This window comes from Eleutherodactylus coqui, chromosome 3 (genome assembly GCF_035609145.1).
Source record: "Eleutherodactylus coqui strain aEleCoq1 chromosome 3, aEleCoq1.hap1, whole genome shotgun sequence".
In the NCBI taxonomy this organism is placed as follows: domain Eukaryota; kingdom Metazoa; phylum Chordata; class Amphibia; order Anura; family Eleutherodactylidae; genus Eleutherodactylus; species Eleutherodactylus coqui.
The window spans coordinates 152,463,642-152,477,939 of NC_089839.1; positions in this window are offsets into that span (position 1 = coordinate 152,463,642).

The window sequence follows — 14,298 nt, forward strand, 5'->3', positions numbered from 1 at the left end:
AATGCTTATCTACACTGATTATCCATTACTGACTCCAGGGCTTGTTGTTTTCTTTGTTGCCTGCTTACTCCACCAGTCAGCGACTACTCTGGAGATGCAAGCTAGGGATTCGTAGCAGCAGAGTCCAGATCCCTGTACAGGGGTTAAAGGGTGAAAACCTGCGGTCCCTAGCCTCTGCTACCCAGAGTAGCCAGCGTCAAGTCTGGCTGTGGTAGTGCAATTGCTGAACAGGCAATTCCGAACACAAAAATGTTGGAGGAATTTAGCATTATAGGAAATTTGTTTGTAAAAATTTAAACGTTAGGTTCTAGAGGTTATATGGGAGAGGGGTGGGGTTTGTGGGATAGGGAGGGAGGTGGTGGTGGTTCGTGGGATAGGGAGGGAGGTGGTGGGGTTTGTGGGATAGGGAGGGAGTTGGTGGGAGGTAGTGGGGTTTTTGTGGGATAGGGAGGGAGGGTGTGTATGGGATATTTATTTGTTAAACTTGGCAATGTTTTAAAAGAGTATTCCGTTTCCAACAGGTTAGCCCTAATGGCCCCAATTGCAATAGTGCGCCCACTTATTGGCCCCAATAGCAATAGTGCACCTCCTTAATGGCCCCAATAGCAATACTGCTCCAATGGTAATATTGCACTATTATTTTTGGAGACATTAACTATAGTGACCTGAATACTAATGGTGCACTTTCTTAGTGGCCTCAATAATAGTGCATCCCCAATAGTAATAGTGCTCCCCCTTAGTGCCCTTGAGCAACAATCATGGCAATTAGTTTTACTCACTGATCCTGATTCTGTTTGTTAAATCTGATTTGGCCCGATGCTTATCTACACTGATTACCCATTACTGACTCCAGGGCTTGTTGTTTTCTTTGTTGCCTGCTTACTCCACCAGTCAGCGACTACTCTGGAGATGCAAGCTAGGGATTCGTAGCAGCAGAGTCCAGATCCCTGTACAGGGGTTAAAGGGTGAAAACCTGCGGTCCCTAGCCTCTGCTACCCAGAGTAGCCAGCGCCAAGTCTGGCTGTGGTAGTGCAATTGCTGAACAGGCAATTCCGAACACAAAAATGTTAGAGGAATTTAGCATTATAGGAAATTTGTTTGTAAAAATTTAAAAGTTAGGTTCTAGAGGTTATATGGGAGAGGGGTGGGGTTTGTGGGATAGGGAGGGAGGTGGTGGGGGTTCGTGGGATATGGAGGGAGGTGGTGGGGTTTGTGGGATAGGGAGGGAGTTGGTGGGAGGTAGTTGGGTTTTTGTGGGATAGGGAGGGAGGGTGTATATGGGATATTTATTTGTTATACTTGGCAATGTTTTAAAAGAGTATTCCGTTTCCAAGAGGTTAGCCCCTAATGGCCCCAGTTGCAATAGTGCGCCCACTTATTGGCCCCAATAGCAATAGTGCACCTCCTTAATGGCCCCAATAGCAATAGTGCTCCAATGGTAATATTGCACTATTATTTTTGGAGACATTAACTATAGTGACCTGAATACTAATAGTGCACTTTCTTAGTGGCCTCAATAATAGTGCATCCCCAATAGTAATAGTGCTCCCCCTTAGTGCCCTTGAGCAACAATCATGGCAAGTAGTTTTACTCACTGATGCTGATTCTGTTTGTTAAATCTGATTTAGCCCAATGCTTATCTACACTGATTACCCATTACTGACTCCAGGGCTTGTTGTTTTCTTTGTTGCCTGCTTACTCCACCAGTCAGCGACTACTCTGGAGATGCAAGCTAGGGATTCGTAGCAGCAGAGTCCAGATCCCTGTACAGGGGTTAAAGGGTGAAAACCTGCGGTCCCTAGCCTCTGCTACCCAGAGTAGCCAGCGCCAAGTCTGGCTGTGGTAGTGCAATTGCTGAACAGGCAATTCCGAACACAAAAATGTTAGAGGAATTTAGCATGATAGAAAATGTGTTTGTAAAAATTAAAAGTTAGGTTTGAGAGGTTATATGGGAGAGGGGTGGGGTTTGTGGGATAGGGAGGGAGGTGGTGGGGGTTCGTGGGAAAGGGAGGGAGCTGGTGGGGTTTGTGGGATAGGGAGGGAGTTGGTGGGAGGTAGTGGGGTTTTTGTGGGATAGGGAGGGAGGGTGTGTATGGGATATTTATATGTTAAACTTGGCAATGTTTTAAAAGAGTATTCCGTTTCCAACAGGTTAGCCCCTAATGGCCGCAATTGCAATACTGCGCCCACTTATTGGCCCCAATAGCAATAGTGCACCTCCTTAATGGCCCCAATAGCAATCGTGCTCCAATGGTAATATTGCACTATTATTTTTGGAGACATTAACTATAGTGACCTGAATACTAATAGTGCACTTTCTTAGTGGCCTCAATAATAGTGCATCCCCAATAGTAATAGTGCTCCCCCTTAGTGCACTTGAGCAACAATCATGGCAATTAGTTTTACTCACTGATCCTGATTCTGTTTGTTAAATCTGATTTGGCCCGATGCTTATCTACACTGATTACCCATTACTGACTCCAGGGCTTGTTGTTTTCTTTGTTGCCTGCTTACTCCACCAGTCAGCGACTACTCTGGAGATGCAAGCTAGGGATTCGTAGCAGCAGAGTCCAGATCCCTGTACAGGGGTTAAAGGGTGAAAACCTGCGGTCCCTAGCCTCTGCTACCCAGAGTAGCCAGCGCCAAGTCTGGCTGTGGTAGTGCAATTGCTGAACAGGCAATTCCGAACACAAAAATGTTAGAGGAATTTAGCATTTTAGGAAATTTGTTTGTAAAAATTTAAAAGTTAGGTTCTAGAGGTTATATGGGAGAGGGGTGGGGTTTGTGGGATAGGGAGGGAGGTGGTGGGGGTTCGTGGGATATGGAGGGAGGTGGTGGGGTTTGTGGGATAGGGAGGGAGTTGGCGGGAGGTAGTTGGGTTTTTGTGGGATAGGGAGGGAGGGTGTGTATGGGATATTTACTTGTTATACTTGGCAATGTTTTAAAAGAGTATTCCGTTTCCAAGAGATTAGCCCCTAATGGCCCCAGTCGCAATAGTGCGCCCACTTATTGGCCCCAATAGCAATAGTGCACCTCCTTAATGGACCCAATAGCAATAGTGCTCCAATGGTAATATTGGACTATTATTTTTGGAGACATTAACTATAGTGACCTGAATATTAATAGTGCACTTTCTTAGTGGCCTCAATAATAGTGCATCCCCAATAGTAATAGTGCTCCCCCTTAGTGCCCTTGAGCAACAATCATGGCAATTAGTTTTACTCACTGATGCTGATTCTGTTTGTTAAATCTGATTTGGCCCAATGCTTATCTACACTGATTACCCATTACTGACTCCAGGGCTTGTTGTTTTCTTTGTTGCCTGCTTACTCCACCAGTCAGCGACTACTCTGGAGATGCAAGCTAGGGATTCGTAGCAGCAGAGTCCAGATCCCTGTACAGGGGTTAAAGGGTGAAAACCTGCGGTCCCTAGCCTCTGCTACCCAGAGTAGCCAGCGCCAAGTCTGGCTGTGGTAGTGCAATTGCTGAACAGGCAATTCCGAACACAAAAATGTTAGAGGAATTTAGCATTATAGGAAATTTGTTTGTAAAAATTTAAAAGTTAGGTTCTAGAGGTTATATGGGAGAGGGGTGGGGTTTGTGGGATAGGGAGGGAGGTGGTGGGGGTTCGTGGGATAGGGAGGGAGGTGGTGGGGTTTGTGGGATAGGGAGGGAGTTGGCGGGAGGTAGTTGGGTTTTTGTGGGATAGGGAGGGAGGGTGTGTATGGGATATTTATATGTTAAACTTGGCAATGTTTTAAAAGAGTATTCCGTTTCCAACAGGTTAGCCCCTAATGGCCGCAATTTCAATACTGCGCCCACTTATTGGCCCCAATAGCAATAGTGCACCTCTTTAATGGCCCCAATAGCAATCGTGCTCCAATGGTAATATTGCACTATTATTTTTGGAGACATTAACTATAGTGACCTGAATACTAATAGTGCACTTTCTTAGTGGCCTCAATAATAGTGCATCCCCAATAGTAATAGTGCTCACCCTTAGTGCCCTTGAGCAACAATCATGGCAATTAGTTTACTCACTGATCCTGATTCTGTTTGTTAAATCTGATTTGGCCCGATGCTTATCTACACTGATTACCCATTACTGACTCCAGGGCTTGTTGTTTTCTTTGTTGCCTGCTTACTCCACCAGTCAGCGACTACTCTGGAGATGCAAGCTAGGGATTCGTAGCAGCAGAGTCCAGATCCCTGTACAGGGGTTAAAGGGTGAAAACCTGCGGTCCCTAGCCTCTGCTACCCAGAGTAGCCAGCGCCAAGTCTGGCTGTGGTAGTGCAATTGCTGAACAGGCAATTCCGAACACAAAAATGTTAGAGGAATTTAGCATTATAGGAAATTTGTTTGTAAAAATTTAAAAGTTAGGTCCTAGAGGTTATATGGGAGAGGGGTGGGGTTTGTGGGATAGGGAGGGAGGTGGTGGGGGTTCGTGGGATATGGAGGGATGTGGTGGGGTTTGTGGGATAGGGAGGGAGTTGGTGGGAGGTAGTTGGGTTTTTGTAGGATAGGGAGGGAGGGTGTGTATGGGATATTTATTTGTTATACTTGGCAATGTTTTAAAAGAGTATTCCGTTTCCAAGAGGTTAGCCCCTAATGGCCCCAGTTGCAATAGTGCGCCCACTTATTGGCCCCAATAGCAATAGTGCACCTCCTTAATGGCCCCAATAGCAATAGTGCTCCAATGGTAATATTGCACTATTATTTTTGGAGACTTTAACTATAGTGACCTGAATACTAATAGTGCACTTTCTTAGTGGCCTCAATAATAGTGCATCCCCAATAGTAATAGTGCTCCCCCTTAGTGCCCTTGAGCAACAATCATGGCAAGTAGTTTTACTCACTGATGCTGATTCTGTTTGGTAAATCTGATTTGGCCCAATGCTTATCTACACTGATTACCCATTACTGACTCCAGGGCTTGTTGTTTTCTTTGTTGCCTGCTAACTCCACCAGTCAGCGACTACTCTGGAGATGCAAGCTAGGGATTCGTAGCAGCAGAGTCCAGATCCCCGTACAGGGGTTAAAGGGTGAAAACCTGCGGTCCCTAGCCTCTGCTACCCAGAGTAGCCAGCGCCAAGTCTGGCTGTGGTAGTGCAATTGCTGAACAGGCAATTCCGAACACAAAAATGTTAGAGGAATTTAGCATGATAGAAAATGTGTTTGTAAAAATTAAAAGTTAGGTTTGAGAGGTTATATGGGAGAGGGGTGGGGTTTGTGGGATAGGGAGGGAGGTGGTGGGGGTTCGTGGGAAAGGGAGGGAGGTGGTGGGGTTTGTGGGATAGGGAGGGAGTTGGTGGGAGGTAGTGGGGTTTTTGTGGGATAGGGAGGGAGGGTGTGTATGGGATATTTATATGTTAAACTTGGCAATGTTTTAAAAGAGTATTCCGTTTCCAACAGGTTAGCCCCTAATGGCCGCAATTGCAATACTGCGCCCACTTATTGGCCCCAATAGCAATAGTGCACCTCCTTAATGGCCCCAATAGCAATCGTGCTCCAATGGTAATATTGCACTATTATTTTTGGAGACATTAACTATAGTGACCTGAATACTAATGGTGCACTTTCTTAGTGGCCTCAATAATAGTGCATCCCCAATAGTAATAGTGCTCCCCCTTAGTGCCCTTGAGCAACAATCATGGCAAGTAGTTTTACTCACTGATCCTGATTCTGTTTGTTAAATCTGATTTGGCCCGATGCTTATCTACACTGATTACTCATTACTGACTCCAGGGCTTGTTGTTTTCTTTGTTGCCTGCTTACTCCACCAGTCAGCGACTACTCTGGAGATGCAAGCTAGGGATTCGTAGCAGCAGAGTCCAGATCCCTGTACAGGGGTTAAAGGGTGAAAACCTGCGGTCCCTAGCCTCTGCTACCCAGAGTAGCCAGCGCCAAGTCTGGCTGTGGTAGTGCAATTGCTGAACAGGCAATTCCGAACACAAAAATGTTAGAGGAATTTAGCATTATAGGAAATTTGTTTGTAAAAATTTAAAAGTTAGGTTCTAGAGGTTATATGGGAGAGGGGTGGGGTTTGTGGGATAGGGAGGGAGGTGGTGGGGGTTCGTGGGATATGGAGGGAGGTGGTGGGGTTTGTGGGATACGGAGGGAGTTGGTGGGAGGTAGTTGGGTTTTTGTGGGATAGGGAGGGAGGGTGTGTATGGGATATTTATTTGTTATACTTGGCAATGTTTTAAAAGAGTATTCCGTTTCCAAGAGGTTAGCCCCTAATGGCCCCAGTTGCAATAGTGCGCCCACTTATTGGCCCCAATAGCAATAGTGCACCTCCTTAATGGCCCCAATAGCAATAGTGCTCCAATGGTAATATTGGACTATTATTTTTGGAGACATTAACTATAGTGACCTGAATACTAATAGTGCACTTTCTTAGTGGCCTCAATAATAGTGCATCCCCAATAGTAATAGTGCTCCCCCTTAGTGCCCTTGAGCAACAATCATGGCAAGTAGTTTTACTCACTGATGCTGATTCTGTTTGTTAAATCTGATTTGGCCCGATGCTTATCTACACTGATTACCCATTACTGACTCCAGGGCTTGTTGTTTTCTTTGTTGCCTGCTTACTCCACCAGTCAGCGACTACTCTGGAGATGCAAGCTAGCGATTCGTAGCAGCAGAGTCCAGATCCCTGTACAGGGGTTAAAGGGTGAAAACCTGCGATCCCTAGCCTCTGCTACCCAGATTAGCCAGCGCCAAGTCTGGCTGTGGTAGTGCAATTGCTGAACAGGCAATTCCGAACACAAAAATGTTAGAGGAATTTAGCATTATAGGATATTTGTTTGTGAAAATTTAACAGGTAGGTTCTAGAGGTTATTTGGGAGAGGGGTGGGGTTTGTGGGATAGGGAGGGAGGTGGTGGGGGTTCGTGGGATAGGGAGGGAGGTGGTGGGGTTTGTGGGATAGGGAGGGAGTTGGTGGGAGGTAGTTGGGTTTTTGTGGGATAGCGAGGGAGGGTGTGTATGGGATATTTATATGTTAAACTTGGCAATGTTTTAAAAGAGTATTCCGTTTCCAACAGGTTAGCCCCTAATGGCCGCAATTGCAATACTGCGCCCACTTATTGGCCCCAATAGCAATAGTGCACCTCCTTAATGGCCCCAATAGCAATCGTGCTCCAATGGTAATATTGCACTATTATTTTTGGAGACATTAACTATAGTGACCTGAATACTAATAGTGCACTTTCTTAGTGGCCTCAATAATAGTGCATCCCCAATAGTAATAGTGCTCCCCCTTAGTGCCCTTGAGCAACAATCATGGCAATTAGTTTTACTCACTGATCCTGATTCTGTTTGTTAAATCTGATTTGGCCCGATGCTTATCTACACTGATTACCCATTACTGACTCCAGGGCTTGTTGTTTTCTTTGTTGCCTGCTTACTCCACCAGTCAGCGACTACTCTGGAGATGCAAGCTAGGGATTCGTATCAGCAGAGTCCAGATCCCTGTACAGGGGTTAAAGGGTGAAAACCTGCGGTCCCTAGCCTCTGCTACCCAGAGTAGCCAGCGCCAAGTCTGGCTGTGGTAGTGCAATTGCTGAACAGGCAATTCCGAACACAAAAATGTTAGAGGAATTTAGCATGATAGAAAATGTGTTTGTAAAAATTAAAAGTTAGGTTTGAGAGGTTATATGGGAGAGGGGTGGGGTTTGTGGGATAGGGAGGGAGGTGGTGGGGGTTCGTGGGAAAGGGAGGGAGGTGGTGGGGTTTGTGGGATAGGGAGGGAGTTGGTGGGAGGTAGTGGGGTTTTTGTGGGATAGGGAGGGAGGGTGTGTATGGGATATTTATATGTTAAACTTGGCAATGTTTTAAAAGAGTATTCCGTTTCCAACAGGTTAGCCCCTAATGGCCGCAATTGCAATACTGCGCCCACTTATTGGCCCCAATAGCATTAGTGCACCTCCTTAATGGCCCCAATAGCAATCGTGCTCCAATGGTAATATTGCACTATTATTTTTGGAGACATTAACTATAGTGACCTGAATACTAATGGTGCACTTTCTTAGTGGCCTCAATAATAGTGCATCCCCAATAGTAATAGTGCTCCCCCTTAGTGCCCTTGAGCAACAATCATGGCAATTAGTTTTACTCACTGATCCTGATTCTGTTTGTTAAATCTGATTTGGCCCGATGCTTATCTACACTGATTACCCATTACTGACTCCAGGGCTTGTTGTTTTCTTTGTTGCCTGCTTACTCCACCAGTCAGCGACTACTCTGGAGATGCAAGCTAGGGATTCGTAGCAGCAGAGTCCAGATCCCTGTACAGGGGTTAAAGGGTGAAAACCTGCGGTCCCTAGCCTCTGCTACCCAGAGTAGCCAGCGCCAAGTCTGGCTGTGGTAGTGCAATTGCTGAACAGGCAATTCCGAACACAAAAATGTTAGAGGAATTTAGCATTATAGGAAATTTGTTTGTAAAAATTTAACAGCTAGGTTCTAGAGGTTATATGGGAGAGGGGTGGGGTTTGTGGGATAGGGAGGGAGGTGGTGGGGGTTCGTGGGATATGGAGGGAGGTGGTGGGGTTTGTGGGATAGGGAGGGAGTTGGTGGGAGGTAGTTGGGTTTTTGTGGGATAGGGAGGGAGGGTGTGTATGGGATATTTATATGTTATACTTGGCAATGTTTTAAAAGAGTATTCCGTTTCCAAGAGGTTAGCCCCTAATGGCCCCAGTTGCAATAGTGCGCCCACTTATTGGCCCCAATAGCAATAGTGCACCTCCTTAATGGCCCCAATAGCAATAGTGCTCCAATGGTAATATTGCACTATTATTTTTGGAGACATTAACTATAGTGACCTGAATACTAATAGTGCACTTTCTTAGTGGCCTCAATAATAGTGCATCCCCAATAGTAATAGTGCTCCCCCTTAGTGCCCTTGAGCAACAATCATGGCAAGTAGTTTTACTCACTGATGCTGATTCTGTTTGTTAAATCTGATTTGGCCCAATGCTTATCTACACTGATTACCCATTACTGACTCCAGGGCTTGTTGTTTTCTTTGTTGCCTGCTTACTCCACCAGTCAGCGACTACTCTGGAGATGCAAGCTAGGGATTCGTAGCAGCAGAGTCCAGATCCCTGTACAGGGGTTAAAGGGTGAAAACCTGCGGTCCCTAGCCTCTGCTACCCAGAGTAGCCAGCGCCAAGTCTGGCTGTGGTAGTGCAATTGCTGAACAGGCAATTCCGAACACAAAAATGTTAGAGGAATTTAGCATTATAGGAAATTTGTTTGTAAAAATTTAACAGCTAGGTTCTAGAGGTTATATGGGAGAGGGGTGGGGTTTGTGGGATAGGGAGGGAGGTGGTGGGGGTTCGTGGGATATGGAGGGAGGTGGTGGGGTTTGTGGGATAGGGAGGGAGTTGGTGGGAGGTAGTTGGGTTTTTGTGGGATAGGGAGGGAGGGTGTGTATGGGATATTTATATGTTATACTTGGCAATGTTTTAAAAGAGTATTCCGTTTCCAAGAGGTTAGCCCCTAATGGCCCCAGTTGCAATAGTGCGCCCACTTATTGGCCCCAATAGCAATAGTGCACCTCCTTAATGGCCCCAATAGCAATAGTGCTCCAATGGTAATATTGCACTATTATTTTTGGAGACATTAACTATAGTGACCTGAATACTAATAGTGCACTTTCTTAGTGGCCTCAATAATAGTGCATCCCCAATAGTAATAGTGCTCCCCCTTAGTGCCCTTGAGCAACAATCATGGCAAGTAGTTTTACTCACTGATGCTGATTCTGTTTGTTAAATCTGATTTGGCCCAATGCTTATCTACACTGATTACCCATTACTGACTCCAGGGCTTGTTGTTTTCTTTGTTGCCTGCTTACTCCACCAGTCAGCGACTACTCTGGAGATGCAAGCTAGGGATTCGTAGCAGCAGAGTCCAGATCCCTGTACAGGGGTTAAAGGGTGAAAACCTGCGGTCCCTAGCCTCTGCTACCCAGAGTAGCCAGCGCCAAGTCTGGCTGTGGTAGTGCAATTGCTGAACAGGCAATTCCGAACACAAAAATGTTAGAGGAATTTAGCATGATAGAAAATGTGTTTGTAAAAATTAAAAGTTAGGTTTGAGAGGTTATATGGGAGAGGGGTGGGGTTTGTGGGATAGGGAGGGAGGTGGTGGGGGTTCGTGGGAAAGGGAGGGAGCTGGTGGGGTTTGTGGGATAGGGAGGGAGTTGGTGGGAGGTAGTGGGGTTTTTGTGGGATAGGGAGGGAGGGTGTGTATGGGATATTTATATGTTAAACTTGGCAATGTTTTAAAAGAGTATTCCGTTTCCAACAGGTTAGCCCCTAATGGCCGCAATTGCAATACTGCGCCCACTTATTGGCCCCAATAGCAATAGTGCACCTCCTTAATGGCCCCAATAGCAATCGTGCTCCAATGGTAATATTGCACTATTATTTTTGGAGACATTAACTATAGTGACCTGAATACTAATAGTGCACTTTCTTAGTGGCCTCAATAATAGTGCATCCCCAATAGTAATAGTGCTCCCCCTTAGTGCCCTTGAGCAACAATCATGGCAAGTAGTTTTACTCACTGATGCTGATTCTGTTTGTTAAATCTGATTTGGCCCAATGCTTATCTACACTGATTACCCATTACTGACTCCAGGGCTTGTTGTTTTCTTTGTTGCCTGCTTACTCCACCAGTCAGCGACTACTCTGGAGATGCAAGCTAGGGATTCGTAGCAGCAGAGTCCAGATCCCTGTACAGGGGTTAAAGGGTGAAAACCTGCGGTCCCTAGCCTCTGCTACCCAGAGTAGCCAGCGCCAAGTCTGGCTGTGGTAGTGCAATTGCTGAACAGGCAATTCCGAACACAAAAATGTTAGAGGAATTTAGCATTATAGGAAATTTGTTTGTAAAAATTTAACAGTTAGGTTCTAGAGGTTATATGGGAGAGGGGTGGGGTTTGTGGGATAGGGAGGGAGGTGGTGGGGGTTCGTGGGATAGGGAGGGAGGTGGTGGGGTTTGTGGGATAGGGAGGGAGTTGGCGGGAGGTAGTTGGGTTTTTGTGGGATAGGGAGGGAGGGTGTGTATGGGATATTTATATGTTAAACTTGGCAATGTTTTAAAAGAGTATTCCGTTTCCAACAGGTTAGCTCCTAATGGCCGCAATTTCAATACTGCGCCCACTTATTGGCCCCAATAGCAATAGTGCACCTCCTTAATGGCCCCAATAGCAATCGTGCTCCAATGGTAATATTGCACTATTATTTTTGGAGACATTAACTATAGTGACCTGAATACTAATAGTGCACTTTCTTAGTGGCCTCAATAATAGTGCATCCCCAATAGTAATAGTGCTCCCCCTTAGTGCCCTTGAGCAACAATCATGGCAATTAGTTTTACTCACTGATCCTGATTCTGTTTGTTAAATCTGATTTGGCCCGATGCTTATCTACACTGATTACCCATTACTGACTCCAGGGCTTGTTGTTTTCTTTGTTGCCTGCTTACTCCACCAGTCAGCGACTACTCTGGAGATGCAAGCTAGGGATTCGTAGCAGCAGAGTCCAGATCCCTGTACAGGGGTTAAAGGGTGAAAACCTGCGGTCCCTAGCCTCTGCTACCCAGAGTAGCCAGCGCCAAGTCTGGCTGTGGTAGTGCAATTGCTGAACAGGCAATTCCGAACACAAAAATGTTAGAGGAATTTAGCATGATAGAAAATGTGTTTGTAAAAATTAAAAGTTAGGTTTGAGAGGTTATATGGGAGAGGGGTGGGGTTTGTGGGATAGGGAGGGAGGTGGTGGGGGTTCGTGGGAAAGGGAGGGAGCTGGTGGGGTTTGTGGGATAGGGAGGGAGTTGGTGGGAGGTAGTGGGGTTTTTGTGGGATAGGGAGGGAGGGTGTGTATGGGATATTTATATGTTAAACTTGGCAATGTTTTAAAAGAGTATTCCGTTTCCAACAGGTTAGCCCCTAATGGCCGCAATTGCAATACTGCGCCCACTTATTGGCCCCAATAGCAATAGTGCACCTCCTTAATGGCCCCAATAGCAATCGTGCTCCAATGGTAATATTGCACTATTATTTTTGGAGACATTAACTATAGTGACCTGAATACTAATAGTGCACTTTCTTAGTGGCCTCAATAATAGTGCATCCCCAATAGTAATAGTGCTCCCCCTTAGTGCCCTTGAGCAACAATCATGGCAAGTAGTTTTACTCACTGATGCTGATTCTGTTTGTTAAATCTGATTTGGCCCAATGCTTATCTACACTGATTACCCATTACTGACTCCAGGGCTTGTTGTTTTCTTTGTTGCCTGCTTACTCCACCAGTCAGCGACTACTCTGGAGATGCAAGCTAGGGATTCGTAGCAGCAGAGTCCAGATCCCTGTACAGGGGTTAAAGGGTGAAAACCTGCGGTCCCTAGCCTCTGCTACCCAGAGTAGCCAGCGCCAAGTCTGGCTGTGGTAGTGCAATTGCTGAACAGGCAATTCCGAACACAAAAATGTTAGAGGAATTTAGCATTATAGGAAATTTGTTTGTAAAAATTTAACAGCTAGGTTCTAGAGGTTATATGGGAGAGGGGTGGGGTTTGTGGGATAGGGAGGGAGGTGGTGGGGGTTCGTGGGATATGGAGGGAGGTGGTGGGGTTTGTGGGATAGGGAGGGAGTTGGTGGGAGGTAGTTGGGTTTTTGTGGGATAGGGAGGGAGGGTGTGTATGGGATATTTATATGTTATACTTGGCAATGTTTTAAAAGAGTATTCCGTTTCCAAGAGGTTAGCCCCTAATGGCCCCAGTTGCAATAGTGCGCCCACTTATTGGCCCCAATAGCAATAGTGCACCTCCTTAATGGCCCCAATAGCAATAGTGCTCCAATGGTAATATTGCACTATTATTTTTGGAGACATTAACTATAGTGACCTGAATACTAATAGTGCACTTTCTTAGTGGCCTCAATAATAGTGCATCCCCAATAGTAATAGTGCTCCCCCTTAGTGCCCTTGAGCAACAATCATGGCAAGTAGTTTTACTCACTGATGCTGATTCTGTTTGTTAAATCTGATTTGGCCCAATGCTTATCTACACTGATTACCCATTACTGACTCCAGGGCTTGTTGTTTTCTTTGTTGCCTGCTTACTCCACCAGTCAGCGACTACTCTGGAGATGCAAGCTAGGGATTCGTAGCAGCAGAGTCCAGATCCCTGTACAGGGGTTAAAGGGTGAAAACCTGCGGTCCCTAGCCTCTGCTACCCAGAGTAGCCAGCGCCAAGTCTGGCTGTGGTAGTGCAATTGCTGAACAGGCAATTCCGAACACAAAAATGTTAGAGGAATTTAGCATTATAGGAAATTTGTTTGTAAAAATTTAACAGCTAGGTTCTAGAGGTTATATGGGAGAGGGGTGGGGTTTGTGGGATAGGGAGGGAGGTGGTGGGGGTTCGTGGGATATGGAGGGAGGTGGTGGGGTTTGTGGGATAGGGAGGGAGTTGGTGGGAGGTAGTTGGGTTTTTGTGGGATAGGGAGGGAGGGTGTGTATGGGATATTTATATGTTATACTTGGCAATGTTTTAAAAGAGTATTCCGTTTCCAAGAGGTTAGCCCCTAATGGCCCCAGTTGCAATAGTGCGCCCACTTATTGGCCCCAATAGCAATAGTGCACCTCCTTAATGGCCCCAATAGCAATAGTGCTCCAATGGTAATATTGCACTATTATTTTTGGAGACATTAACTATAGTGACCTGAATACTAATAGTGCACTTTCTTAGTGGCCTCAATAATAGTGCATCCCCAATAGTATTAGTGCTCCCCCTTAGTGCCCTTGAGCAACAATCATGGCAAGTAGTTTTACTCACTGATGCTGATTCTGTTTGTTAAATCTGATTTGGCCCAATGCTTATCTACACTGATTACCCATTACTGACTCCAGGGCTTGTTGTTTTCTTTGTTGCCTGCTTACTCCACCAGTCAGCGACTACTCTGGAGATGCAAGCTAGGGATTCGTAGCAGCAGAGTCCAGATCCCTGTACAGGGGTTAAAGGGTGAAAACCTGCGGTCCCTAGCCTCTGCTACCCAGAGTAGCCAGCGCCAAGTCTGGCTGTGGTAGTGCAATTGCTGAACAGGCAATTCCGAACACAAAAATGTTAGAGGAATTTAGCATGATAGAAAATGTGTTTGTAAAAATTAAAAGTTAGGTTTGAGAGGTTATATGGGAGAGGGGTGGGGTTTGTGGGATAGGGAGGGAGGTGGTGGGGGTTCGTGGGAAAGGGAGGGAGCTGGTGGGGTTTGTGGGATAGGGAGGGAGTTGGTGGGAGGTAGTGGGGT